This window comes from Nannospalax galili, unplaced genomic scaffold, assembly GCF_000622305.1.
Source record: "Nannospalax galili isolate Female #2095 unplaced genomic scaffold, S.galili_v1.0 scaffold34, whole genome shotgun sequence".
Classification (NCBI taxonomy): domain Eukaryota; kingdom Metazoa; phylum Chordata; class Mammalia; order Rodentia; family Spalacidae; genus Nannospalax; species Nannospalax galili.
In genome coordinates, this window is record NW_008338996.1 from 5,797,937 (window position 1) to 5,824,153 (window position 26,217).

The following is a 26,217-nucleotide window of genomic DNA, read 5'->3' on the forward strand; positions in this document are numbered from 1 at the left end:
GCCGCGGCCGCCGCCGCCGCGTCCCCGGGCTCCGCGGGCTCAGCCGGTACCGCCGCCGAGTCGCGCCTCCTGCTCTTTGTGCGTAATGAGCTACCCGGGCGCATCGCGGTGCAGGATGACCTGGACAACACCGAGCTCCCCTTCTTCACCCTGGGTAAGGCTAGGCGCCCGCACACGCACAGTCCCACGGAACCGCGAACCCCTAAGTGAGGCCGGACGGGTGGGGGCGCCCTGCGGATCCCTACCCCAGGATGCCCCGAACCGGGTTGGCAAAGGGCAGCCAAGGGGCCAGCAGGGCGCACAGGTGGTTGGAAAGGAGTGTAGGGCAGGAGGTCCTGGAGCGCGCTCCTGGGAGCCGGGGGCGTGCCAACGTTCCAGCAGTGGGGACTGGTCCTCCTTCCAATTCCTGAGCTCCGGTCCAAGCACCCCAGACTCCTGAGACCCCTAGTCGCTACGTGTGCTCGGAATAGGGGCTGGGGAAAGAAGACCCCTGTCCTGAAGCCAGTTCACTGTTAAGCCGCGCTCGGCTCTGGACACCTCCACTTGTCCGCCCACGGTTACCGCCCCCTCTCTATTGCGTTTGAGTTGTGGGTTTCTGCCCTTCCAGAACCCAGATCCTTGATGCCCTGCTTCCGCATGGGCCGGGTGACCTTGGCTGTGTTGCTTTCCTTCTGAGATTCAGTTTGGCCTGCTATGACTTGGGGCTGGAATCGATTGAGTGATGCTTGAGAACTGGGATTCTGAGCCCAACGGCTCCACTTTTAGATTGCCCTTCCACCCGCATTATCTCCCTTCGCCACTCCTCCCAGCCGAAAGCAAGTTTGTCCCCACTGCTCACTCACGGGGTTAATAATAATAACTTAAACGCAAGAGAAAAAGACAAGAGAGGGACGGGTGGGGACAGGGGGCTCAAACAGAAAAGTTAATCAGAAAGTTCGCCAGCATTGCCGCCTGCTGATTCCCTGCGAGGATCCCCGAGGAGCTGGCCCTTCAGTGGAGCTGTGGGAAGCTCGGCTGATTTCCCACCCGGATAATTGATAGCTTAATTATCTCGGAGAGCGTTTACAAAAATGTTGTTCCCCCTAGCTCTCCCGCGCTCGCTGCTCGTGCGCTCTCCCTCCCCTCTTGGGGGCGCGGGGCCCCGATTGGCTGTCTGAGTCTGTCCAACAAGGCGCCGGGGAGGCGCCTGGGGCTCCAGCTGAGACTCTTCTGCCTAGGGTCCTTGTTTTCCTGGGGTCCGGAATGAGTTCTGATGTCACAGGAGTAGGGGCAGCCTTCGTGGTCAGGCCTGAACCTCCAGGGTTAACTCTTGGTTCGCCAGAGAAAATCTAGAGTCAAGGACTAGACTTCACTCTCCACTCTCCGGGGGAGTCCTGATGTTTTCAAGTGTATTTTGTGACAGCCTCTGTCCTTCTCTTTCATTTTGGCAGCCTTTGGGGGTTTTGAGCGACCACCTGGCTGTCCTCCAGGTTTTGGGGCCCCGGGTTCTTCTGACTGGCTCTAACCGGATTCTGAGCTTTCTGGGTGGCAAGGCAGGAGACTCCTGGCAGGTTGTGTGGGGGTGGGGTGGGGACAACACCGGACTTCCTTGGCAGTGCATCTCTCTCTCTCTCTCTCTCTCTCTCTCTCTCTCTCTCTCTCTCATCACAACCACACACACACATATGCACACACACATACACACTACACACACACACACACACACACACACACACACACACACTCACAGTAGCCTTTTCCAAATGCATCTACAGCATGTCCAAGAGAAAGGGTGATGAGGGTTAGGTGCAATTCTTTAGGATACTGAGCCCCACTCAGGCTCAACCCTAGCTCAGGCTGCTTGGCGTGTGTGTGTGTGTGTGTGTGTGTGTGTGTGTGTGTGTGTGTGGTGTTGGGGGGAGGAGTCTTTCCTCAAATACAGAAGCTATTCCTCCCCTTCCGCACTACTGACTATCAATGCTACCCCCCCCACCCGACATCTCTCCACTCCCGGATATCTTGAGATCTCAGGAGTGGACATCCTCCTACGTGTCTACTGTACTGTAGGGGGAAGGGAGTCGGTTCTGAGTAGTGCCTGATTTGGCAGCAAGAACCCCAGAGAATTCCAGCTTCTTCAAGATGTGGGGACCAGGCCCAGCCAGCTGTAGACATGCTCCATACTTCCTGGAGTTAGCATATGCGCCCTTTGCAACTTTGACATTTAGGAGGACCAGTGCCTGGGAACCAGAGTCAAGCATAGCCTAAAGGTCTTGAGCCCCTCAGGATGGGCTTGAGAGTCCCTGGCGCTATCTTTTCAGAGCCTCGAGAGGATCCAGGGCACAGGAGCTTGGTGGCTGGGGACTGTCTGCCCCTTGAAATAACCGGATGCTCTCCTTGGCTGCCAGAGCCCTTTGGGCCCACGCAGGGAATTGGGTTTCCACCTCCGCCTCCCTGCAGAGTCCTACATTGGCAGCTCAGGCACTCCGACAGGGATTTGGCTAGCGAGGCACTCACCAGATGGTAGGGTATAGCAGGAGCTGTGTAGGGAGACGTGGGCTTTTTATTTGTGTTGGTCTTCAACTGTTTGCATGTAAACACGGAGTGCACAATGAGCTCTTGGAGGGCCAAGCTGGCTGGCACTGAGGTTTATGGTAGTATGAGCAGGGGGCTGGTAGCCTGAGTTATTTATGGCCATTTCTTTCCCAAGGTTGTAAGGCAGCCCCATCGCCTCTCCAGACGTTTATTCGTCCTGCCCAGCATTTGCTTCTGCCGAGTTAGGCAAGACTTTGACTCGACTTTCACCTTTTGGGGAATTTAGAGATGGCTGAGGTCACAGCTGGATGTACAAAATTAAGGCTCAAAGTTGTGAGTGTGGAGTCACCACTAGGGGGTGATAGTGTCTGGCAAAGCCGTCCCACCATGCCTTGGGTCCTGGGCTCAGAGTTGCTGGTTGTAAAACATCTCAGGACAGTAAAGGATACAGAACCACAAAGACATAGTTTAGGACGCTCAAGATAATTTTGCACACACCATCCACCATCCTTGTTTATGAAGCCATCTTTCTACCTGGTTCTGTCTAATTGCATTCTGACTCTTAAAGTTACTGGTCTTATTGGTAATGTTTGGGCTAAAAATGTTAAAATGTTCTTTTTTTTTTTTTTTTGTATCTCTGCTCTCCCATTAAGTCCAAACTGCTTTTAATAGATAGAATATGAACGATTCTTCAACCTTCTGTGCCTGGGCCTCTTATTTAGAATCTGATTATAAGTCAATGACATTGACAAAGTGAATTTCCCTAAAAGTGATCAAGGAATAGCAAGTAGTTATTGAATCTTTAATGTCGTGCTGAGAGTTTTACTCTTGCTTTGTATTATTAATTCACATAAAATATATGGAGTGTGCACTAGTGCTATTCCCATTTGACAGATGAGGACACATTCTTAGAGGTACCAGTACAGAGTCACACTGTAAGTAAATTGCAGGCCTGGAACTGGAATCCTAATCTACTAGATGCATATATTCTTGGAAAGTGTCAAACTGGCATTCTGAACTGAACATACTGGTTATAGAGAACAAGATGCTGTGTAGAGAGACAGTCCATGCTTCAACAAGGGGCTGCCGGGGAGTAGACAATGACTGAGGGGCAGTCAAGTATGAGCCTGTACTACATTAATGAACTATGTATGAGGACCTGAAGATGAGACATGAATTAAGTGACCTTCAGTGACCTTTCCAGCCTCATGTTCTAGACCTCGTGGGATGTCAAGGGCATTCTGCTTAATGGTGCTCATCAGTGGTATAGAGGATACAGTCTGTGACATCATGGAAGAAAGATATCTCTATAGACTTGGGGAAAATCAAGGACACTATTATGAGAAATAACTTGAGCAAGCATGCCCTGAAGATTATAAAAGAAAATTTAAGAAGAAAGTGAGTGCTAAAATGCAGCTTGGGAAATTAATAGGAGGACCTGGGAATTTCTGCTATAGCTTGCTGTGACCTTGAATAGGTCATTTATCCCCCAGAGATTCAGTTCTTTGTGCTGTAATGTGAGTGGGTAGATGAGCCCTAAAATAATCCTTTGCTGTAAAGCTTCAATGAACTTGAAGTTTTCCGACCTACTCCATGACTTTGACTAGTCCTTCTTCCTTCTTACTGTCTTGTTTTCCTTTGCTCTTAACCTGGGGGTGTTGGGAGGATAGATTGAAAAGAAAGGTTTTGAATAGGAGCAACTGCCAACATAGGGCTTCTGAGGTGAATCTCCTTGGCCCTCAGTCACCCTCCACTCTCAGTCAGCCCCAAAGCCTGCTCTCAGATTTAACGTTAATGTTCACAGGTAGGGAGATATTCTTTTCCCTATACATGACAGTAGCCAGGCCAGATTGTTTACCACCTGCTGTGGTTCAGCCAAAGGAGAAAAAACGATAACATTGAGAACCCATCCCTATCAACATTTCTTAGTAATTCACTTTACTGTGTAAACTCAACAGGAGAGAAATTTGTTCTATGGCATGTGAAGAAAGAACAACCATTGAATGTGATGACTTTAAATGCACCTGCATGGGTAAGCCTGGCAGAATCATGGTGTATCCTAAATGGATGCCCTTTGCAAGAAGCTGACTGATGTGGCTGGAAGAGAAAGATATAATTTGAAATGCCAGTGTGGCCAGTCCACTGTTCAGTCTAGAGAAGGTTCCCTGAGATCCTGATCTAAATGGATACTCCAGTGGGTGAGATAAGTGACCAAGCACCTGACCAAGGATTGCTGGGAGATGAGCTTAACCAGAGAACAATCCACAAAGGGCTAGAGAAGCTTCCTTCAAATGCCACCAGCACACAATGAGGAATCTGTGTTTTTATAGTCAGTGTTAAAAGCATGCCCATTAGGTACCAAAGAGACTGATAGGCTCATGGAGCTGTCCAGCAGCTCCAAGTGCTGACCCTCAGGTTATAGTTACACCTTTCTCTGTGTGTGTTCGGGGGATATTCACTCTTCACACAGAAGCTAACAGCTCTTTGTCAGGTGCTGGGAAAAGGCACCTTAGACACTATGTATCTTTGGGTTTCTGCTTAGATTCTGAAGGTGGTTACCCTTAATTTGGAAGGAAGAGCAATGGTTACAAATAAGCCATGTCTCCTGTAGGGATGTATGAATCCAGAACATTCATTGACATCAATTGAATTGTTCTGATGTGTGAGAGAGTCTCCTATAAAAAAGAGGGAGACTTTCCCTCAAAATAACACCATGTTTAGAACATTGTTTGTATTTTCCTCATTTGGGGACCAGGGACTTTGTCATTAAATGAAACATTTGGGTAACCATCAAACTCCAGCATCCTTCCTGCAGCTATGATCTGAACTTTTGGGACCATTGTCAACAATGGCATCAACAGAAGAGAGGGGTGTTAACTGATCCTGTGATGTACATGCTCTTCCATTTTCTACTCCTATCCCTCATATGCACCCAACTTCTTTCTAACACAAAGTTGACGAAGCCTATTCACTACCCAAAGTGGAGAGAAATGTGTTGTTTGCTCTCTGAGAGCACCATGCTCCTTAAAAGAAAATGGGGCAGGGATCAGGGAAGTCTTTCAGTTGTTAGAGAGGGTCTGATCTGATTCAGTCCATGTTAACCAGGAGGTCTGTGGGGATATGATCCTAGTGGGAGAGCAGAACTGTGTGAGCTTTGCTGTGACCCAAAGCTTGACTGTTTTTGGAGCTGAGATCTCAGGCCACAAGGCCACATTCTATAATTTTAATTTATAGCTAAGTGTGGTAGGAAGTTTGGTCAGGTCTCTGGGAGGCAAAATCTCCTGCTTCTCACCTCCTTGCATTGCTGTGCCCTAGGCCTTGCCTGCTATCACTGATTGTGAACGTGTGTGCTGAAAGGATGGGGGTTGGCACCTGATAGTGACCTCTTAGACACTGTCCTGAAATTATTTCTGCACTGTCTCCTTTGGAGGGCTTCTCTTATCCTAGACACCTCAGAGGACATTGACCCAAGTGTTTCCATTTTGGATGGTATCGTTGAGGCCCAGACAAAGGAGAGACTCCGCAGTTTACACTTGAAGATGACTGGTTTTAAATCCCACTCTTTGCTCCACAGTACTGTATCTCTCACATAAAGAACTGGCCTAATGCATTTCAGTGCATGAACATCGTGAAGGATGCCAGCCTTTCCTTCTCCCACTTCCACAAAAATAGGTAAATAGATATTAAGAAAAAAAATCTCCTTGGGGAAATTGAATTTGTTCTCTTGCCCAGGTATTCAGCTGGTTGGCTCCAATCTCTCCAAAGGAGCACCTGAGATCATGATTTTGTTCTGGCAGAAGGGAACCTTTCTTTAGGGGGTGGGCAGAAGTCTGCTGTTCTCTAGGAAAGGAAGAGTCAGGTTTCACCTTGGGCTGGGGAGCAGAATCATAGGCATGCTTCATTTGCAGAGCTGACGCTTTCCCAAGTTCTCTTACTGACCAGCTAGTGGCAACAGAAGATTAACTATAGTGAGAGAGCTGGGTTTTCCCTTCCTTGCAGCAGAGCGAACAGCTCTCTGCCCCAGGAGTCAGACAACAGTGCCTGGCAGGGCTTGCTCTTCTTGCTAGCACTCATGGGCAGCTTTCACTGGCTTTTTCTACTGTCAGTAGGTGTTTTAGACAACAGCCTCCAGGAAGGCTTCTCTTTTGAATGGAAAAGGGATGGATATTGTCTATACAATGTAAGTTCAAGGCTAAAACTTAGTAATTTCCTTAGTGGCATACTAGAATCCAGAAGCAGACCGGTTTGTAAGCTGAAAGTTGTGAAGAATGTTGTATGTTAAAATCATAGATTTTAACCATGAAAAGAAGGAACTGCATCTTTATCTGCATCGCTGCATCACTATCGGGCTCAGTGACACCTCTCTACAACTGAAGTAGTCAACTCACTTGTCTGTCCGCTTCTAGTCTTCTTTCTAATCAGTCTATCCTGTGCGCTTGATTTCATTCAAACCCCAAATCTGGTAATCTGATGATTTTTTTTTTTTTTTTTTTTTTTTTTTTTTTTTTTTCTCATAAGTAGTTTAATTATTCTGACATGCTGGCTAATTTAAAGTAATTCACAACCGGGTATGGACTCACATCAGCACAGTCTCAGTATCTGGGAGGCTGAGGCAGGAGGGTCATGAATTTGAGGCCAGCCTGTGTTACATAGCCAAAACTCTCTCTTTTGAATAAAATAATCCATTTTTGTTCTTAAAGTTCTAGCTCCCTCTTACAAGCCCTATGACACATGCTATCAAACTACCCCACAATAAGAACCCTTCCTTCTCATTCTATAAGTGTCTCACCACCATCCTTAGAAAAGTCCTTTTCACCTTCTAAGACTGAGTTCAAGTGTCAGTTCACCACTGACGCCCTTCCTGATCTCTCTGCATCAACACTGAGCAGTCTTGGACTTGGTGGCACTATCAGTGCAAAGACCATTCTGATAATAGCCAGTCTCCAGGAGCTATGAAACACCCATGGCATGCCAGGCACTGTTCTAGGAGCTTAGGATGCATAGGTGAGCAAATGGCCAAGACCTGTGCATTCAGGAAGCTTATATCTCATGTGTATACGTGTGTATGTTCCTGTGTTATTGTTGAAGGACAATGAAGTGAAACGTAATAAATTCTAAAGCATGTAAAAATATAAGTTCTATAAAAAATCAACAAATGAGGGGAAAAAATTTCAGAGTTCTGAGACAAGGAGCTTAGTTTTAATACCAAATATTGTAGCATGAGAGGAACTTATTGAAAATGTGAAATGGGAACAAAGACTCAGTGGAAATGAAAGTGTTAGCCAGGAAATGTCTAAGAAGAAAATCTCAGGCAAAGAAAAGCCCCAGCGAAACCAGGTTCGTCAGCACACCAGATCATTCAAGGGACAGCACAGGAAGTGCAGAAGTAGCGTGAGTGAGCAGTAGGCCAAGAGCCAAGTCACACAGGTCCACGTATGCAGCTGTGAGGATTTAGGCTTCAATGCCCTGTGCCAGGGAGAGCTATGTGAGACTGAAGCAGAAGAGCCAAGCTCTGGCTCGCATTTTGAAAGAATTATACACTGCTCTGTGAGAAGCAGGGATGGAGGCAGGAAGGACACCAGGGGACTGCTCAGGTGAGAAAGGATAGCTGCTCAGAGGAGAATGAGAGCACCAGCAGACCTTCAGTTTGGACTGCAGTGACTCTCCATGTGCTTGGCATGACAGAATCCATAGGAGACCTCAGAAAACTGGCACCTTGTCTCTGCCACATCTCATCCCAGAATCTATACTGCGCAAAACTGGAGAGGTGTTTCAATCTTACTTTTTCCCTTAAAGATGGACTGAGTGCCACTTCCTCTTACCTGGCACCTTCTTTGTGCTGAGCTCCCAGAACCTTTTCCACCACTGTTTTCTGGCTTCTCATAATGGGTTATGTGAAGGATGTATAATGAGATCAGTATGATTACAGGAAATAGTGCTGGATTTGGGCAATATCTAACCTTGAGAATCGTGGAAGCCAGGTAAAAGATTATAAGTGGGTATTGTGGCAAATAATTGATCAATCAAGATGGCAACATGTTCTGGCATTACCAAGTATCAGAGGTAGAAAGTCAAGGTGACCAAAGCAAGTCAAAGGTGGGACAGATGCCAGATCCCTCATGTACTGACTCCTAATCCAATGTGCCATCCTCCTACCTTACGGAAAGGAAGCCAGGCAACCAGCCATGGGAGGATGAAACTCCATATAAGGTAACTGACTTGGTCATCCTGGAAACCATGACTATTCACTTGAACATCAACTATCCTCTGGGTACCACCAATTATCTCATTTTATCTGTTGATGCATATGTTTCTTTAATGAACACTAGGCTTCAGAAGAGTTAAGGAGGACACTCAAGATCACACAGCCATTACTTTGTTAAACTTGGTCCAAACCCAGTTCTGCTGGGTTCATCTACCTGTGTTTTCTCTGCCTTGCATGCTGCATAGAACTAGGGCTGCTGTGGAATTTTTATTGCCTTGACAACCCTCTTTTTCACTTCCTATCAATTCTCATTACCAAGAAGTTGCAGTCATTTCTTATCTAGGAACTTTGGTGTGACAGCCTCTGAGGCCCATGGGACTAAGCACCTTGTTTCCATGCTTTCAGTAGCTGACTCAGCATCTCCCTAGTCCCTTTGCCAGCTCAGTGCTGCTTTAGCATAAGCACTGAGCCTTGTCTCATAGCCTCCAGAGGCCCCTGCTATCCATAAGCTTGTTTCAAAAGCAAATTACTTTTCTCTGTGTCTTCTAGGCTGCCCCCTCCCTGTTATTCTCCTTTCCTCCCATTTTCCTTTCCTTCCTCCCACCTTCTGTCCCTCATTCCCCACCCCTTCCTCTTCTGTCTTCTCATTCTTTAGGAATTTCTCACCTTATGTTATGCATAGTCTTATACTGGGAGACTTACAATCTTGTCCATCCAGGAATTTATATAAGGTCAATAATCTTTTTCTAGTAACATTAGGGAATCTGCTATGTGAGGTACACAGTTCCTGTTTGCCTGGTGACAGTTTTTGTCACTTGTCTGCCCAGCCGCAAACTTGAACTTCATTGAATGTTTGTGCTCTTTAGCAACACTGTACAATTTTTGTGTTTCCTATCTTGAAAATTGGGTGCTGCATTATAATTATATATTATATAATTATATAATATTAGCTATTATGCTGTGAAATCCAAGTAAATAGGACATACTTTTCAGGAACATACAAACTATATTTGAGTTCTAGACCAAATAAATCCCTCATTGATTTGCAGAGATGTACATCTTCCAAGGTCCCACAGTAAATATAATGCAAGATCCATACTAGCTCAGGTCCTCAGATGACAGATGGTGAGTGAGATGAAACGTAGAGCACATGTCATATTTGAGCATCCAGACCCTGATATTGGGTCCCCAAGGCACTCATGTCTGAGCTGGGACTTTTAGATGCCAACTCTCTGAGCCTCTGCTTGCCTATCAATAAAGAGAATGGAGCATAGTAATCATATGTGTGGGTAGCTGTGCTGTTTTTGACGGCCTCTCTATACTCTAAATATTAGCCAGGACCCAGCAGTGTGTACTGTTTGTACTTACACTAAGCGGCAGGATCGTTGCCGAGATCCTGACTGCAAAGTGCATCCCAGGGTCTGGCACAGTTTGTGTTCTAGGCCTCTTTGCCACCTGAAATCTTTTTTTTGCCTGTGAAAGAGGTGGAGATATGAATAAATATTAAATGTGAACTCCCCCCCCCCTGCTTTTCTACTCCTGGATGGGCTGCCTATGTATCTTCTCTCCCTCCCTCCCTTTTTTCTTCCTCAGTAAGGCACAAAAGGATGAAACTAGCCATTGATCTCTGTGGGCTCTGGGGAGTTGGAGGGTGGAGGGAATTCTGGGGTTGTCTGAGGACAGTTTGGGCAGAGAAGCACTAAGACACTGAGTTTAAGGCTGGTGGGTATTCGGGTAGCAGGCCAGGAGGGGGAGTTTCCTCTCCCCTCTCACAGAGGCTGGCTGGCTGAGCCTTACTCTCAGGCACCCAGGGAAGTCACGAGTGGCTTTGCAAGCAGCCGAAAAGGGAAGGAACATTTCCATTAGCAGAATCAGCAGTCAAGAGATTTCCAGTCTCAGTAATAGCTGCATTTGGGGGAATCATTTCAGTGGTGGCGGTGGGTGGAGGAAGGAAGGGGGTGGGGTGGCAAAGACAGCAGGAGATGTCTGGTTTACTTATATAGCTAAATGAGAGCCAGATATCAAAGGCAGAGTGCCTGTTCAATAAGGCTGGTCCTTTGACCAGCATTCTGGACCTTCTTAGTTTCTCCACATGGACAATGCTCCACTCAAGGCATCCTAATGAGAGGCTTCCCGCCTACTATATGCTGCCTTTGCTCCAATTACCTGGATTACTCTTTTTAAGACTTTCACAGTTGGCAGCAGCCTCCTGGGCTCCTGGGATTTGCGCATGGGAACGGAGTATTTAACTCAGTCTTTCCTAAATTTAGCATCTCATCTGAGTCACCTTTAGCCCAGGGTCTCAAAGCCAGCACTGCTGGGGCACTAAGATCAGGGCCTGGGAACATGCATTTTAGCAAGATGCTGACTCTGAGGCATGACTCTGTAGGATTTCTGAGATGTTCCTCCCCCCATGCATGACTTCAGCTAGCTTCCTTATGTTCCTTGTCTCTCCTGAAACCTTTGCCCCAGTAATGACATGCACGGGCTGAATTCCTGACCTCAGAATGAGAAAACTACTATCTCCCCCTAGAATACTTTCCATCTGTGATTCATCTGGGAAGCTCATAGACTTGACCTCACCATTGCCTCTTTCAAGATGCTTCTCTTTCTTCCCTCCTCTTAGAAATACTTAGTTTTCCTGGATGCTTACACGTTCCTGATATGATAGCTACATATAGCAAATAACAAGATACTCACTTAAGCTTGAGTTTTAGATGAAGGATGAATACTGGTTTCATTTAAGCATGTCCCATCAGGCAGTACTTGGGACTTATCTATGATAGTGTTAGCTCAGTGGTTATCTGAAATCAAAATATAAGTGAGCACCCTGTATCTCACTTGGAAACCTTAGCGACCTGGGTTCCTATAAACTGTTACCTGCTGATTAGTTTGTTCCTTAAACTTGCTGTACCCGCAGCTCCCCATCTCAGAATATTAGTTATTCAAGCCAAAGAATCAAAGAATCACCTCCCATTTTTCCCTTGTTTCATGTGCTTTGTTTCTTGTTTTTGTTTTGTTGTTGTTTATTTTTAGTTTTTTTTTTAGGTGAGAACAGAGTTTAGTCTCAGCTGGCCTGAGACTGTGTAGAGCATGTTGGTCTTCTTCTCACAGAGATCCCCCGCCTCTGCCTCACAAGTGCTGAGATAAAAGGCAGGAACCACCACGCCTGGCTTATAATGACTTTTGAAAATTGAGTCCTTGTACTTCTCACTGCTGTCATCTTTGTCCGAGGTACCATCCCTTCCTCCCATGTGCCTCCCTGTTCTGCTTTCCCTATCAGTGTCCTTTCTTTGTTCAGTGCAGTCCGAGGCTTGTGGGCCAAATCCAGCCCTCTGCTTGTTTTTGTACGGCCTGTAAGTCGATTAACTTATTTTCTAAAAGGTTAAAGAGTCAGAAGAAAAATAACATTTTCTGATACACAACAAGAATGCGGAACTGAGATGCCCAGGCCCATGAACAAAGATTGCTAGAAGACAGCTACACTCATTTGTTTCCGTGTTTTCTGTGGTGGCTGATGCTCTCGGTGCCTGTATAGTAGCCACAGTGAGTATCTAGCCAGCAAAGATAAGGGTACTTGCTAATGGCTCTTTGTAGAGAAAACTGGCCAAGCCCTGTTGCAGAGTAGCCACAGTAATGGTTTCCAAGAAGCAAATTGGTTCTTGCTACTCCACTGTTTAAAACCTTCAATTGCTCTTAAGATAAAAATCCTAATTCCCTTTCAAGGTCCACAAAATTTTAAATAACTTGCCTTCTTCTGAGTTTATTTCCTACCATTTTTTCCCTTGCTCACCAAACTCAAATATTGCTTCAAGTGTCTTCTCTGGCTAATGTAGCGCCTATATTCACTTCCTTAGTATCTTTCTATACTATTTATTTTTAAAAGCCTTTATCCAGTAGTTTCTGGATGGTAGGGAGTATTTTGCTTGCCTTTTCTGTTCCCTGAGGTCTGCAGTCCAGGACATATCATGTAATAAGTGCTGACTAAAATGGACAGGAATGGGGTGGTGTTTGTGCATAGCACTTTAGATTAAAACCTCTTTGGGCTATTCTACTGATTATTAGGAGGTGAGAAGAATTTCTAGGACTAAAGTTCATAAACTATGCAAAGAATTGCCTGCTGTTATTAAACAAACACCTAATAAACCTAATAGGCCTGGAGCTTGAATCCCAGCACCAGCCACTAGCTGCAATTCTCTGCCCTTGGAGAGAGTTTAGGTCAACTCTGAAGAAGCCTTGTGGGTTAAGACCTCATGGAAAGCAGGTTCAGGGAGGTGCAATCATGTGGAGCTAGGAGCCTTGAGTTGGCCCCCATTCTGCTGTGTGTTATGGTCAAGTCTTTTTTCTTCTGTGCTTTCCTGATCTTTACTGTGAATGTATTAAACTAAGTTATCTGTGAGGCTCTTCTCAACTCTAGGGCCTCTGCAGGAGCCCTGGGGAGAAAGGGGTCCCTCTGGGAGCTTCTGAGGCTGGAACTGCAGCCTGCTAAAGCCTTCTTTCTCCTTTCCCACTTCACTTCCTTCATGGGGCCTCTGAAGATCAAACCCTCAGCTCTGAACCCAGATGTGACTGGGGTTTTCAAGTCCAGTCTCTAATTTGTGAGGAAACCTTCTTCAATTTCTTTCTTTTTAGGTTCCTCTGGGGAGGGAGAGTGGAGAAGTTGACCACTCAAAGTACCCAATTACCTGTCTGCCAATAGTGGGCCTCCTACTGTCTCTCGCTCCCTCCCTTTCTCTTTCCTCTTTGTTCTTTAGGCTTCTTTAAAACATCTCTCCAAACTCCAGAGGCCCCTAGGGAGTTGCCCCTATTCACCTGCCTCCCTGCTTCCAGACAGAGAACAGAAGGTCTCTTCTTCCCTCAGAGGGACAGCAGGTGGGAAAGCAGGTGGGGTATGTGTAGCTGGGGAAAAGAGGTAGTATGTGTGTTCTGGGGAGTGTGGGGGAGTGGGGATTGTAGAGGGCAGTGGTTTTGCATGACTTCTGCACAGCTTAAAAAGCTCAATTGGTTTTGCCAGTTGGGAAAGTACACATCTTTGCTGAGTATGGAGGCAAAGCTTAGATTCTAGCTCTGTTTCTGCCACTGACTTTGATCTGTGATTTCAAATGAATGACAGCCCCTCTTTGGACCTCAGCCAGGATTTAGTAAGTGCCAAGAGGCTGCTCTCCTTCTGGAAGCTGGGAGAAGATTGGGTCACATCGGATACCCTGTCAGAGGCAGAATCATCCAGCCGGCTCTGCTGCTAGAATCCTAGGTGTCTGGAATGATGCCCAACATGTCGTCGACACTCAATAAATGTTTGCTGAGAGAGAACGAATGAATGATGAACAGAAAATACCTGTGGTCATCCTGTCACTCTTTACTTCTGCATCCATGACAGACATTGCTAAGCAATCACTTAATCACAGCCTCGGATTCCTTCTCCATGTAAGACCTCATCAGTCACTACCAGTCAATTGGGGTTAACATGGATAATGAATTTTATTCACATTTCTTAGACTAAACCAGTTCATCCAAGGACAGGTTCCTCCTTGCCTGAAGCTCATTCCCTCAGGCATTCTCCAGTGGATCTTCATCTCAGACCCTGTGTCAGGTCCCTGGGGGCTGGAAAATGCAAGCCTGTTTAGGATAAGAACATTTGTATATTTTGATCTAAAAAGCCCCTTTTCATGAGTATTTTCAGAATTCCCATATTAAAAATGAAGAAATGGCCATTCAGAAAGATCAAGTGTATTATACAGGGTCACATAATAAATAGCATTAACTGTGTTTACTTTGATAAGGAAACTTTGTATCACTGTCAGGAATGGGATAACAGGATAATGGTATAGATGGAAGATAGCCTGCAAAAGTACATAAGAATTACTGACAGTTGAGTGCTCAGACCTCAGTTAGAAATCAATCCATATCACCTCCTTCAAGATTCAGAACAATGTGGAGGAGGGGGCAGAATGCAGGGAAATGCTGTTTTCTGGGCGTGGCATGGACATTGCATTCTTGACATCATAGCAACTCTGGTTACCTGCACAAGACTGCACACGAGACTGGGTCCACTACCATTACATTATGGAAGGGGAAAGGGCTTGGGAGACCCCACCACTTCTTGTGGAACTTTTGACAGTTAATGGTTGTTAGGGGAGGAAAAGCAATTTTCATCTATGTTGTTGTTACCGTAAGTTGCCCATGCTCCAGTAAATAACCCCCATCCATACTCATGAAAGCAACCTTAATTAAATTCTCTCTCTCTCTCTCTCTCTCTCTCTCTCTCTCTCTCTCTCCTTCAAAAAAATCGGCCAAATAAAACCTCAGAAAACAAAACAAAACAAAATGGGAGAGGTGATTTGATGGGAGGAAGAAAGAGTTCAGTGGGAGTGGAGGGTAAGAGAGTGCAGTTGAGGGTGAAAATGATCCAAAGCACATTATATTCCTGTATGAAATTATCAAATAATAGTAATTAAATCAAAGTACCTAACTGAAGTTAAAAAATATCAGTTACTGCCATCTAAATTCATATTTCATGCATCAAAAAACAATGAACAACCCAAATATAGAGACATGAATGGTTCTCTAAAATTCATATTTTCCACTATATATATATATATATGGATATCTTCATATGTATATGAAGATATCTTTCTTACCTGAAAACTGTTCTCTTTTAAGATACAACATGGATGCCCCTTCCTTGATTCTAAGTTCTAAGGTCATTTTTCTTTTAGTTAAAAAACTTACTCTTATTTTATGTACATGAGTGTTTTGCCTTAAAGTGTATACATGTACCACATGTGTATAGTGCCCATGGAGGCCAGGAGAGGGTGTCAGATCCCCTGGAACTCGAGTTACAGATGGTTGTGAGCTACTATGTGCTAGGAATCAAACCTGGGCCCTCCACAAGAACGGAAAGTGCTTTTAATCACTAATCTATCTTTCTAGCCCCCTAAGATCATTTTTCTTGCTCTCCCACAAAAGGTATTTCCTAAACACTTGGTATATTCAGTGCAGTGGTCTGCATTTTTAAGTGAATTTGTTTAATGGTCTCTCTTGTTAGTTTGTAATTTTTCAAAGTTCAACATCATTTCTCTTTAGTATCTGTAAATCTAGCAGCAAGTGTATAAAGTTCAACATCATTTCTCTTTAATATCTGTAAATCTAGAAGCAAGTGTATACAGGTTTATTGAATTTCTAACTTTTTTTTTTATTTTAGCACAAGAAATAAATGCTCATTGAGACAGTTACGTAATTCAGGAAAACAACGAAAGGAGGAGTGAGTCTGTCCTTCAAGCTCATTCCGAGATGATTATGATGAACAACTTGCTGGGTTCCTTTTGGTGTGTGGAACACATATTTGCCCATCTCCAATTATGCCAAAGGGGAAGAGACTCATTCAGAATCACTCTGCAAGTCTCCTGCAGGCAGCTGAGGGATAGGGATGCACCTGTCTTTTCTTAAGACATGGGCTTTTTAAACTTGTTTCCATGATAAATCAGAAAAGTAAGTGCAGCTCTGGAGCTCTACTGAAGTAATGCTGTGCTTTTATCTTTCTGTAATAGGATTCTAATTCCATTTAGACAAAAGTTTTAATAGCTTAAAAAATATTTTGCAAATGCAGCACTATTCCCAAACCACAGCATTGATAGCCAGTCTCACATAACATAGATACACTGGAAAGTAGATGGCTAATGTTTCTGCCTTGTTTAGAAAGGTTGCACGACTGGAGAAAGTTCACTGATCATCTTACATTTAATATTAAGTCAGCTTTACAAAGGTACCTTGAACATGACTGGGCCCCCAGAAACCATGTCCAGTTCTTAACAAGTCTTCCTTAATTATACACATACCCCCTATACACATACACATACCACCCCCACAAGCAACTAATAGTTATATATATATAATATATATAATATATATGTATTATATATTATATAATATATATGTATACACACATATATATATATACAAAGATTTATGCACTCTATTAGTTAGCTTTTCTTATTGCTGTAATCAAATAGTCAAAAGAAGTTACTTAAGGGAGGAGTGGTTTATTTTGGTTTATGGTTCAGGGGAAATATCCACCATGACAGGGAGAGCAAGGTGGCTGGCATGGCTGTATACTTACTTGGTGGTAGGAGTTTGTGGTACAGCTGTGCGATGCAGCTGGTTCACATCCTGATATGAACATCATTTATATTATGTATTACAACTAGAATTGGGCTGTAACTCATAAGATCCACCTCCAGTGGCTCGCTTCCTCCAGCCAAACCAACCTCTTAAAGGTCACATAATGTCCCCTAAATGGTGCACCAAGTGTTTGGATACATGAGCTCATAGGGAATATTTCACATCTAAACCGTAACACATACCCATACATCTTTATACACAAATACATACATATGTGTACAAATGAGAAGGGACTGAGAATATGATTTTCTGTCTGGAGAACTAAAAGAAGAAGCTGAACTTTGAGTAACAAATGACAGCAAGGGAATAAAACATCTTCAAGAGTTGGGGCTGGTGTCTATTTCTGGCACAGTATTTCACATGATTGATAAAACAGTTCTTCTCCTTCCTTAAACTTTTCACATGAGTGGGGAGACAGACCGTTCCAGGGAGAGCTGTCTGGTTTTGGTTGAACCCTTGTTTCTGAGACCATTTGGATTGTCAGTTAGTAGAAAGTCTATTAAAGCAGAGAACCATAAAAATAATAGATTCATGTTAAACATTTCATTCTAATGTGAAATGCATAAATGTGCATCCATTTGCCAATTTTTGGATGTGGGCCTACGGCCTCCTCCTTGAGTCTGGGTCAGCTGACTATAGTTCCAGGCCATCTTGCTTGCATAAACCATGTTCATAATGCACCAAAGATGATCTTCAATGTCAGTTTCATTAAAGGAGTCTGAGGACTTAAAGTTGCCTGCCAAGTCATTCTTTTAGTGTTTTATGATTTCTTTCTAAATTTTTATAATTGTCATACCTGATCTAACTTGCTAGACGTATTTAAATGACTTCTGTTTTTTTTTTAATTGCAAAATCAACTTAGTCTTCTTAGAAATCACTTTCTTTGTCTGATCATTTTTAATTTGGATGGGATGTCATTAAATTTTAAAGTGGCAAGAAACACCATGAGCATAAACAGGTTTGGGAAACAAACTGGTATCCTGTGGAGCATGTGTGTGTGGAGTTAGGGGAGGAGTTTGCAACTCAACTCGTGGCAAAGTCCTTAGAGTGTTGGAAAGGAGGTTCCCCCACCAGCCTGCCCCTCATGGTCTTTGAGCCAAGAATGCTCTGCCAGCGTGTACAGCCTTTTGATATTGTAACATTGCAACGTGTTGTGCCATGTAGAAAGTTTAAGTTCAGGAACCTCACAGTTGAGTTTTATTTAAGCTTACAGTTTTGTATTGGGCCACATTCATAGCTGTCCTAGATTGCAGGCGACTGTAGGATGAACAAACCTGGCAGGGTGATCACACACACACACACTAACCTGGTAGTTGGTGGAGGAAATGCCAGATGAGAGTTTCTGAAATATATCTACTTTTCAGGGTATTAGAAGTATGACATTATAGCACTAAGGTTAGGTAGAGCTTGTAGATACTACTTTGCCCAGAACTTCAGCCTCCAGGCTTTTAGAATTCATGACCCCTCATAGGATTCCACTGCAGTTGCTATCTCTATGCTCTGGGGTTTGGGTGCCCTTCTAAGGGAAACATCCCCAAACATTCTCTGGGTTTTGTATGATAGAAATATGATATAATTACTGAGGTAATATCTTTCAAAAAGAATTACTTTCATTATTTTTAAAAGTATGTGTATATGGTGTATGCCCATGCATGCCAGTGAGGGTGCCAAGAAGTCCAGAAGAGGACACCAGCCCCCCAGAACTGGAGTTACAGGTGGTTATGAGCTGCCTGATGTGGGTGCTGAGAACTGAACTTGGGTTTTATTCGAAAGCAATAGATGATCTTAACTGCTGAGCCATCTCTCCAGTCCCTACTGAGGTAATATCTTGAAATACCTGTAAAATTCCCACGATACTGACTTCCTGAGCTCCATGAATATATCACAAAGTTCACGTTCAGAAGCAGTTTTTTAATATTTAAAAAATTAAGCATTATCAGAGTTTTATTTTTTTCTCTATCTGTGATGGCAGCTGAGTAGGGGTTTTCCCTCAGCTTTTTTCCCATCACCATGTGTCATCTCACCCTTGCACACAGTTGTGTGTTCTCCCTAGTGCTGTCTGCCCTCGCATTGGCTCTCCAGATGACCCCAAATCAGAAATATCAGGGCCCTCAGGTCTCTTCCCGACTGGTTCTCTAGCTCTTCAAAGTGAGACTTGGCCCAGAGAAGGCTATCACTTTGCTAGAAGTCAGGGGCCTCATTCTACTTCTTAAGGTAGACTTCAAACATCAGACTTAGGTGGTTTCACCTCCACTGGGTTTCTCAGCATGCCTACCTGCTGGGGAGGGGTAGGCAAGTGATATGAGGGCAGTGTGTGTGAGTAGGTTGCCAAGAGTTCTCCTGCTTTATGAGGTGCAGAATATAATTCAAAACCCATTCTGGGGATGTCTCGCTCCATAAAATCTCTTTGAGCAGGAATGACTGAGAACTTGTTTTGACTCCTCCAGCACATGTTTTATAAATACGTCTTCTCCTCATCGCATTTTCTTCCTTTCTTTGTTCCATTGCTTTTACTCATTTCTCAGGGGGTTGGGGGCTTCTGTGGGGACATGGCCAGTGGAGGTCGACTTGAGAAGGGACCCTGCAGTCTAAGTTAATGGACTGGCAAACAATTGTGAAGGAGCTTGCCTTTCTCAGATGAGTCCTATGTAAAGATACTGGCCCAGGAAAAGACTTCTGTCTTCTGTAGATACTTAGACTTTAAGATGTCATTCTTATTTGTGGGCAAAACAAAGCTCTTAGACAGCCTTCTATATTGCATTCTTATAGCAGCTCCACTTTCCTGACCCCCTTCACAGTATATCCTCTCTCTCCCAGTCTCTTGCAATACTGCTCAGGCATCTTCTTCAAGTACTTACTTCATATGCTGCCCAAAGAATCATCCACACAGATTGTTTCACTCTTGCTTGGCATCCCCAATGGCTCCCGACTGCTTATGGGATTAACAACACGTTCTGTACCATCTGAGCCATCCACATAAGGCCCAACCCCACCATTATGATTGTGCTCACTCAAATTTTCTGCATATACTTCTGCCGAACTGAACTTTTAACTATTCAGAGAAAATAAGCTATCCTTTGCCACCTCTGTCAGGACACTTTTGCCCACATACTTCTCTGCTGCTGGAGACCACCCATCCTTTATTAGCTACTTTATTCATGGAAATTTCCATTCCTGGTTCCTCCTCCCCTTTCCTGCTTTGCTTAATTCAGATTTGCATAAATTTATTCAGGAAAATTTATACATATTTTCTTGGGCCCTTTCTCTCTTCTATTAAAATACTGATGTTCAGGGCTGGAGAGATGGCTCAGCAGTGAAGAGATCTTAACTGATGACTGATGTTGCAGAGGACCTGGGTTCAGTTTCTGGCCCCGACAAAGTGGCTAACAACTATTTACTTCAGTTACAGGGAATCTGATGCCCTCTTCTGGCTTACACAGTCATTGCATGCATGAGTGCAGGTACATACATGTAGGCAAACCACTCATATACATAATAAATCAATAAATCACTATTGATGCTCACTTCTTATTTAATCCTCTCCCAGTCATTCTGTGATATGATAGACCTTGGGTAACTGAGAAATTGATTTTAAATTTTACTTAATAAATTTACATCTCAGCAATAGCTACATATAGCCAGTGGTGACCCCATTGAACCAGGCAACGAGAAGTTGTGAGGACAGCCCCATCTCTGAGATTCTTCAAGGAGTGGAAGGAGTCTTTTTTATTTTCTATCTTGTTACCTTGAACAAGATCTTTGCCCAAATGGATGTTCATAAATATTGGTGGAACTGATTTTTGTGCAAATGTCTATGCAACCCATAAACTTCCAAAAGATCTATTTTTAAGTAGGAAGTGCAAAGCAATTAATTTTTCATATATGCCAGGGTTTGCTAATAAAATGTTGCATTATAAGATTTGGTTTACAAAGTCTTGTGTGTTTATAATCTGGCTATCTCATATGAATCCACTAATCACACCCACCAGTAGGAATTCTGGGCCCCTGATGGGTCGTTTCTCAACAGTGTCTTGCCTTCTTTTCCTCTTCCTCCCCGACATCCCAGCTCTGCTCACTGTAGCAGCTAGGCCTTAGGAAAAGGGGCCCTGGGAACTCTCAGTCCCTGAATGGCAAGTACAGTTGGAGGGGCCTGATGTGACACACAGATTTGAGCTTCCATTGATGTGTCATGGAAGGTGTTGAGTGTTTCTTCAAGACAGACCTGAAAACTGTCTCCTGGGAGGGATGACTTGTGGGCAGAGTTTACAATCTCCTGCTCTTTCCGCCTCATCACTGTGTCACACTTGACTCTCCCTCAGTTTCCTTTTCATCGCTACTTTCTGGTTTCCTTCCTCTCTGCACTCCCCTTCCCACTCTCTGAGTGTGTGTGTGTGTGTGTGTGTGTGTGTGTATGTGTGTGTGCATGTGTGTGTGTCCTTCTGTCCATCTGTCATTCTCTTTGTGTATTTGTGTCTCTCAGAGTCCCTGTGTCTGCCCTCCACTATCTCAAGCACAAGCTCTGTCTTCCCACCTTGACCAAAAAAGTGTCTTGATCAGCTTGATTGTTTCTACAAGCACAGAATGATTTCCCTCTGTTTAGAGCCAGGCCTCTTCAGTTGGTATTTTCAGCAAAGGAGTGAAGATATACAGACTTTGGATGATGAGGGTGGGGGCATGCAGGAGCAGATCTAGCTTCCTTCTTCTGAGATGCTTCTGTGCCCCTTGGCTACCTCTACTGTCAAATATGATTCTAAATGTTCTGAGTGACTTTGGGGGACCTCAGCACTAGTAGGTCCATCATCTTCAAATTTGAAGCTGACCTGGATTTTATGTGTGAGATGGTCTTTTGTAAGCAGCTGCTGGCGGAGAGAACCTGGGTTCAATTCCTGTTCTGCTGAATATTCTAGCTACTTTTCTGTGACTCTCTTAACTCCTTTCTTAACTCCCTCTAGTGCTCTCACACTATTCTTCCTCAGCTCTTTTTAAAAGCTGTTTTTCCCCCTTCAGGATTTGAAAACATCTGCTGGAGAGTTTCAAAAGAAAAGTTTCAAGGCTGTAAACCCTCTTAAGAGAGCGTTACTCCTAAAAATCTCAACCCTTGATTGTAGAAGAGAACTAAAGGAACGAGCCAAACTAACATATCCCCCAGATATCATGTATCCTTTTGAAATGAGTGAAGGAGAGTGACTATCAGGGTCCATTCCCAATTAGGGTACAGGTTGTAGTGATCCTGTAAAACAGTGTTGGTATGAGGCAGGAGAAGCTCTTCTTTCAAAAGCAAACAAACACAGAAGGAGAAGGAAACATAGACAAAGAGAAGATAGTGAGCAGCCTTCTGTGCCCTCTCCCATGGACATAGATTGTCCTCTGGAACAGAATTGGAAGTCCCTCTTGTAATCCTTGAACTTCTTCCTTTGTTTTACTCCATTTCAATATCTAAGTTATCATCAAAACATATTGATTTTTCCTCCCAAAGTCTCTTTTGAGTCCCCAACCCATTTCTTTGCAGTTCTGTCCTGGTACAATTCACTGTTATCTGTGACCTGTAGCTCAATAGTCTCCTAATTGGTCTCCCAGATTCTCTCTTAGTCTTCCTGCTCATCTAGTCCTGTGTAGCCCATCCTCACATGGTGCCAGGAAGGCTTTATAAACACAAGCTTCAGGGGTTGTGGACATAGGTCTGAGAGTGCAGTGTTTGCTTCACAAGCACAAGGACCTACGTTTGATTCTCAGATCTCATGGAAAAATGCTGGATGTGGTATGATTGTTAATCCCATGGCCAGGGAGTTGGAGATAGAAGAAAACTTGTGGCTCACTGACCAGCCGGTCTAGCGTAATTAGTGAGCTCCAGGCCAATGAGAGACCCCAAATGGAAGGACTGAGGTGACACTTTGACACTTGTAAGAATGACACTGGAGGTCTTTCTCTGGCTTCTACACACGTGTACCTGAACATACACATGTATACCTGAACACACCTGCACGCACCTGTGTACCATACACAGACACAAACTCACATCTTTTAAAAACTTTTATTTATTTTTATTTTTATGTGTATGAATGTTATGCCAGCATATGTGTAAGTGCACCATGTAGCACAGTGCCTGAAGAGGGTGTCAGATCCCCAGGAAGCAGAGTTACAGGCGGTTGTTAGCCACTGTGTGGGTGCTGGGATTCCAACCTGTGTCTTCTGCAAGAAGAACCATTGCTCTTAACCGCTGAGCCATCTCTCCATCCCCACAAACTCACATCTTTAAAAATGTGCTTCATTATGCCTCTGGTTGCATTCATGGGGGCTCTCATTGTGCTTGTAATACATGACCCTTTCAAGGCATATAAGATACTCAAGTTCAGCTGTACATTAGAATAAGTGAAATCTATCCTGAGCTAATTAAATCCCTATAATTAGGGCTAGGCAGCTTGACAGTTCCTTATAAAATATACTTTTACCATATGATCCAACAATTGTACTTCTTGATATTTACCCAAATGAGTTGAAAACTTATGTCCACACAGTAATCTGCATGTGACTGTTTATAACAGCTTACTCATAATTGTCAAAATCTGCAAGGGAACAAGATGTCCATCAGTAGGTGAATGGATAAGCAAATTGTGGTACATGCAAACAGTGGAATACTTTTTAGTCATAAAAATATAGACATGCAGGAAACGTCAAAGCATATTACTAAGTGAAGAAGCCGATTTGAAAAGGCCACACACTACAAATTCAGCCGTGACATTCTGGAAAAGGAAAAGCTATGGAGACAAGGAAAAGGCCAGCTAATGTCAGGGGTCAGGAGGAAGAGGGAAGGAAAAACATCCAGGCAGAGCACTGAAGACTTTCAGAGCAGTGAAGTCAAAGCCAGAGGGTATGTACCCCAAAAAGTGAGCTGTAATGTAAACTACAAACTTTAGTTAATAATATGTACCGGGAATGGCTCCCCAGTTGTAAGTAATGTACCACCATCATAGAAAATGGGAGAAATGGCAGAGACTAGAGGAGGTGGAACATGAGAACTCTACTTTTCCAATGAATTTCCTGTGAGCCTAAAATTACCATATATATATATGATACAGGTGACTCATGAAAAAGAAATGTTGAGACCTGGAAAAATCAAATCAAAATAGAGAAAGATTGGGCCCAAGAACCGTTCTGTTTGTTTTTCTCTGTGGCATTCCTGATGATTTAAGTGATGCCAAGGTCCAGTTGGATGGAGAGTCAGTGGCTACCCTGATCGTGTCTGACTTCACCTGGTACCTCGGTTATTCCTTTCTTGCTTTCCGGAGTCCCCTCCGCTGCCCTTTTTTGTCCATCCAATCTTAATCCACACCCACATTCACTCCTCTTCCACAGTCTTTCTGGACATGCTGTTATTTTAAGATTATTCAGGGATTCACATTATGTTAGCATATCTCTGCATACTTTCTGCCCTGCCACTCTGTAGACCAAGCTCTGTGATTTGTTCAACACTATACATAGTGCTTCTCACAGGGTGTGGTTCACAATTATCACACACCTACAATTTCCTCTCTCCTGCCTCCTGGTAAGTCAGAGAAGGTCACTGGGGGAAAGTGGTGGATGCCTGGAGTGAGAAAACACAAGTGTGCCCATAGCTCGCCTTCTACTCCCCGATGAGCTTGCAGAACATGGAAGTAATTTCCTTAATGAGTAGGGTGCTGTCTCCTCAATTTCTAGTTCCTTCCAGCCAGTGGTCAGAGTCCTACAAAAATGTAAGGGAAAGGATGAGTTAAAGACGCCTTTGTCATTTTGATTTAATTTCTCCGTAATAAAGTTAGTGATCGCTTGGTCAAACTGCAGTATAATGCAAATAGGCTTGTGTGTTCTTATCTCCTTCAAGTGCCTTGGGAGAGACGTCTGCTACTGTTGGAAACATCTTTGTAGTCAATGAGTAATCCTAAGGAAAAAAAAAAAAACAAAAAACCAAAGCCCCATCGGTAGTTTCCTCTGCTTCTTTCATATAAAGAATTAAATTGCTTTTAGACCGTGAGCAAAGGGAAGAGTGGTGTAGTAGCAGAAGACGCGCAGGTGCTTTCTGAAGCAGGGAAAATTGCAGAAGATTTTTTTAATCCTTGTCTGGGTAGGAGAGGAGCATGCATGCCATTGGAGTAACACGGTGGGATACAGTGAAGAATTTATCTTATGATTATTTAGCTTGACTTCCAGCTCCTAACGTAATAGCTATACTTGTTTCTTTGCAGCTCAATACATTCTTTTATAGCCAATGAGGGGTAACTGATGTCAGATGTATGAGGAAGATGGAGGGCAGGATAGCTCTGTTATGGGACACAAGGAAAGGGAGGCAGTTATGCTTTGAGTGTCAAGTGACTTGGGAAGAGGCTGGGAAGATGGGGCAGACTACTCAGGATTAAGGGTGTGGTTAATATGGAGCTACAAACTGCCCTGCAGTCACAGGCTGTGCTGAACACTGTGATTTCTCATCTTGGTCATGATTCCTAATTCAGGCACCCTGAGCAATCCCTCCCTCACTCTATGCTGGTATTCAGTTTTGTTTGCTTTGTTCACTTAAGCAAAGGGGGTGTATAGGAAGAATTTGGGACCATACTGTTAAAGCCAGAGGAAGGTACAGCTTTTCTGCCTGAGGCCCTTTCTTCCCTACTGGGGAAATCTTCCATTCCCCTTCCTGAACTGTTCTGGAGTTCCCTGAAGTACAGTACCCGTGGGCTGTACCATTGTTTCTGCACTGGCATCTGGAGCATGTAATTCAAGGACTACTTGGAGACCTGGTATAGAGGAAGAAGTAGATGCATTATCTTTGATCTACACCACATTCTGGTCTGCTATTTCTGCTCCCAAGCCCTGCCTGAAAGTCAGTACTCAGTATCTCCTCCTGAAGGAAAGAAGATTTGCTTTCGAGAAAGGAGTGTAGGAAGTGTGGAAGTATGGGGACTTCCTGTTTCAAACTCTGTTTGATGTAGCCTCTTATGCTACCGTTTTATTTATTTTATTTTATTTTGTCTGTTACTTTCTGTTTTCCATGTTTGCTGGTCATCTTTTTGTGGGGTGTGCGTGTGTGTGTGTGTGTGTGTGTGTGTGAGAGAGAGAGAGAGAGAGAGAGAGAGAGAGAGCCTACCTGCTGAGGTGTTTTTTAAGACCCACCTAAGCTGTGATGTCTGCATTCCAAGAGAATGGGCTGGTCAATGAGCCCTAGAGATCCTCTTGTCATTGCCTTTGCAATCAGCACAGGGATAACTAGTGTGTATCACTGAACCCAACCTTTTGTGTGAGTTCTGGGGTATCAAACTCAGGTCCTTACACTTACTCTGCAAGCACTTTACTGAGTG

General features: G+C 44.0%; 1 protein-coding gene across 6 annotated transcripts in view; it reads left to right on the forward strand.

Annotated features, from left to right (window-relative positions):
• Nucleotides 1-6: 6 nt before the first annotated feature.
• Nucleotides 7-26,217, forward strand: part of Astn2 (astrotactin 2) — a 1,043,712-nt gene continuing 1,017,501 nt past the window's right edge. For 3 of the 6 annotated variants that reach the window (XM_029563718.1, XM_029563719.1, XM_029563722.1), the window contains exon 1: nt 49-154. The gene's annotated coding sequence lies outside the window, so the exon portion shown is untranslated. Of the gene's footprint in view, nt 155-26,217 lie in introns of all 6 variants that reach the window. The other 3 variants (XM_008833484.3, XM_029563720.1, XM_029563721.1) reach the window with 2 other exon arrangements.